This window comes from Eupeodes corollae, chromosome 1, assembly GCF_945859685.1.
Source record: "Eupeodes corollae chromosome 1, idEupCoro1.1, whole genome shotgun sequence".
Lineage (NCBI taxonomy): Eukaryota > Metazoa > Arthropoda > Insecta > Diptera > Syrphidae > Eupeodes > Eupeodes corollae.
Genome location: NC_079147.1, coordinates 91,366,258 through 91,370,074, shown reverse-complemented (window position 1 = coordinate 91,370,074; position 3,817 = coordinate 91,366,258). Strand labels below are relative to the sequence as shown.

General features: G+C 30.9%; 1 long non-coding RNA gene across 1 annotated transcript; it reads right to left on the bottom strand.

The window, feature by feature from the left end:
* Positions 1-2,394: 2,394 nt before the first annotated feature.
* Positions 2,395-3,252, bottom strand: LOC129943474 (uncharacterized). The gene is made up of 3 exons (XR_008781254.1): positions 2,998-3,252; positions 2,695-2,919; positions 2,395-2,637 (listed from the first exon to the last, which is right to left on the bottom strand). It is a non-coding gene; the product is annotated as an uncharacterized LOC129943474 (long non-coding RNA).
* Between the last annotated feature and the right edge of the window lie 565 nt (positions 3,253-3,817).

The following is a 3,817-nucleotide window of genomic DNA, read 5'->3' as shown; positions in this document are numbered from 1 at the left end:
AATATCGCAATTGCTAGGAAAAACAGAGTGTGGCAAGGCGTTCCACATTCACGTAGTACCGCTAGAGAACGAATCTCTGTGCTTGACAGTACGATCGAATCTGTGCTCGAGGGTATGCAGATGAGCTGTTGAACTGTTTAAGGGGAGAAATGTAGCTGGCTCTTAAAACCGTGTTAATGACGGGAAAAGAGGGTGGACAAGAAACTTTTCTATAATGTTCGAGCGACGTAAATGATCCTATGAGGGTATTATCACCAATCAATTTAAATGCTCTGCGTTAAATACTGTCCAAGAGGCTTAAATAAGTTGCTGGAGCACCAGCCCAGATATGGGTGTTATACTCAAGCTTTAGACGCATATAAGTCTTATAGATAACAAGCAAATCAGAGTGGGAGACAAAATTCTTGCATTACCTTAGAAAACCAAAACATCTTGCGGCATTTTTGGCAACATCGCGTATGCAATCTTTCCACAAGAGATGGTTGGTGATAACATCAAGATTTTCAGTCTCCAAGATGCAAGTGCAATCCATGGATAGTAGCAAGGGGGGTATTTCTAGCTTGAATGCTACAAGACAATATTGGGTTTTCGAAGCATTCAATTCCACGTGATTTTTATTCCCCTGTTTAGGTCGGAATTTAATGAGCTTGATATATTTTGTCGTTGCAGTTCCACATCAGAAGCAGACAGATGTGATTTTGAGAACGAATAAACATTCGCCAGCGAGACAATGTATTGGATTAGAGGTTGAAGACAGCAGATCATTTATAAAATAGGCTGGGATGCGACCCACACTGACAACTTCCCATCCCGTCTGTCGATTTGTCTTGCTTGAAAGTTAGTAGGTTTTCGTGTTGAGTTAAAAAAGTTGCTAGTTGAATTGTTCTTAAAATTTTTTAAATTACCAACAATATTTTTCATACATAGAAATAGTTTAGTTTGAAAATCTAGTTTTGTTAAATAGTCGAAAAATTTTATTTTCCAATTTTTGTAGCATTTCTTGAATTTTTACAAATTGGATGACTGAAATTAATTTGAGAGATATCAAGAACCGAACATTGATTTTTACTAAATTGGCGTACTATTTTTTTTAGATTTTATTTTCTTGTAAAAAAAACGGGCTGTTGGATTTTTATAAAAAAAAAACACTGAATATCGAAAACAATTTCTGTGAAATAAAAAAGTTTTGAAGACAATTTTTTTAATGTTTGAGTCGAAAGTAATTTTTTATAATTTTACCAAGCATATAAAAAAACTTTTCAATTCGATTTTTCTAAAAAAAATTCATTAATGTTGAAAACAATAGTTTTTAAAAGATAAAAATAGTTAAAATCCAATATATCAAAGTATCGAGAATATATTCAAGTCGAAAAACAATTTTTACGAACTCTTATTAATTTTTTTGTTAAGGTTTTTATTTTTCTGAATAAACTGTCAATTCGATTTTTGTCAAAATGTTACTGAATGTTGACTACAATATTTTTTTAAATGGCTTCTTTCTAAAAGAAAAACTTATATTGGTGTTGCTCCAGAAGTGTATCCCTTATAAAACCTCTATTTTTTTTAAAGTTTATCAACACTGATTTAAATAATCTTATTTGTCTGTGCAAGCTCTTGTCGATGAACAAATTGATGATGATTTTTGATGTTCAAAAATGTAATTTTGTTTATTTAAAAATAAATACTAATTTTGTTTATAAAACTCGATAACGAAATTTAAATGTTTAATATATATCTATAAGCACTTTATTTTGTGCTTAGCAAAAACATTGTTAAGACAAAATTTATGTATTTAGAAAGCTGTTGGAATCTTGGAATGCTTTCATATGTAGTGAGTTAGACTATACAAATAGTTGGACCACACCTTGTTATATCATACTTGCCCTTATGAATTACCCAAAGTTTCAGAGTCCGTCCAATCTGATATCTTGTATTTTTCGTCCCAAAAACAATTTCACAACCGGAACCTCGTTACTGCTGCCCCCGAGTTCGTTCAATACATAAGACATCTGGACAATGTGCTTTTAGAAAATTTGTACATGTTGTGTCATATGAAAGGAGATGCTGAATACTTTTTTCAATCTCTTCAATTTGATCCCCATTATTCTTGCTGCGACCACTTTGACCCACATTTTCTTAGATTAGTAAGAATTTCTAGCTAGTGATGTTGGGGACATGAAATCGCGAAGGAGTACATACGAACGTGATGAAAAAAAAACACCAACAAACCGACAAATATTTTGGTTTTTAATTTTGTTAATTTGAACATATGCTTAAAAAAGAATAAAAAACACAAAATACTTCAGTTTTTATTTCTTTTATACTTTCTATAATTCAATTTAAAAGCTATAATCTACTAATTTCATAACTTAACAGAGCAAATCCAATTTGGGAAAACTAAAAAGAAGTGTTTTTCGTGGAAAAAATTACATTTACATATTTTTATTTTTTCTAATTACTCAATAACATATATTTTACGGCTATAATCTTTAAATATTGGCATTGAATGTTAAAAACAAAAACTGTGCTAAATTACATACACATTTAAAACACAAAAATGAGACTTTATTTAATAACTACTTTCACCACAACAAACTATGTCGCCGAATCAACTAAACGGCAGAGTCAAATCGACTGCTGAAAAAAAACACAGCAATTAGTGCTTCATGAGTGTGTGGTTTATATAAAACTTACTTTAAAGTAGTCTTGCTATCATGAGCCTTCAGGTCAATGATTGATTCGATTATAATTAAAGAATTACTGAAACAGAGCTCGTACATATGCCGATCTTATGAACACAAAAATCTTGGGCTTTCCAATCGGAGGATTTCCGTCGTTGAAGGTGGAAGTTGGCATTAGGGATATATGGAATTCATCTCCTTCGGCCAGTCTTTAAGTTTACCAAAATTGCCTGGAATTCTAAAGTAGGACATTCAAAAAGGATGAGATTGTGTTTTATTTAATTTATTAATAATTAATTTTTTTAAAAAGACTTACCAATGATTTCCGACTACCGTCGTCATTTATATGCTTTACTCTCTGAGCCGGTTCGATCTAGTTAATTCATCTGCATGCGTCGTCTATATAAGCCTCAGCGGCAGCAGTAGTAGCTGTTTCAGCCAACTAAGAGCGCATGTCTAGTCCGTTAGTGGCAGCTTAACATTTGGCGCTACATGCCTGGATTTAGAACTAGAAGAAAATGAGCATAAATCTAGTTGATCACGATATACAGTGGTGGAAAAAATATTGAGAGTAAATAAAAAGTGCGAGCAAATTTGATTTTTATTTATAATTTTAGTTTTCATATTTCGACTTTTTTTTTTAAATCAATTGTTACCAATAAAAAAGATTTTTGTGGTGATCATGACCCACGGACGTAATAGGCCTAAAAAAGTACGATTTTAATTTCCAGACCTGTTTTTGCAGACTATAAAAATGTTCGAGTAATTTATTGATTGGATAATACCTATTAGGAACTGCTTCCATATTACTGCTGAAAATAAATTGATATTAGATCTATGTAAATTTAGAACTAAAAGTAAACTTTTTATGACATACTTATATCTTCAGTCACATTTCCGAAATTGAGTAAATAATTTGAGTTCATTATTATTATGTTTTTCAAGTAAATTAAAAACATAAACAAAATCAAAATAAAATAAAATTTAAAAAAAAATGTACATAAAACACCAACAAATTAAATTTAAAAACTAAATGTCAACTGCTGTTTTATATCATTTATATAACACATTTAATTAGCACAATTTCATGCCAATGAATGAGGAAATTATGTTTTTTTTTAATCGATTAATGCCAT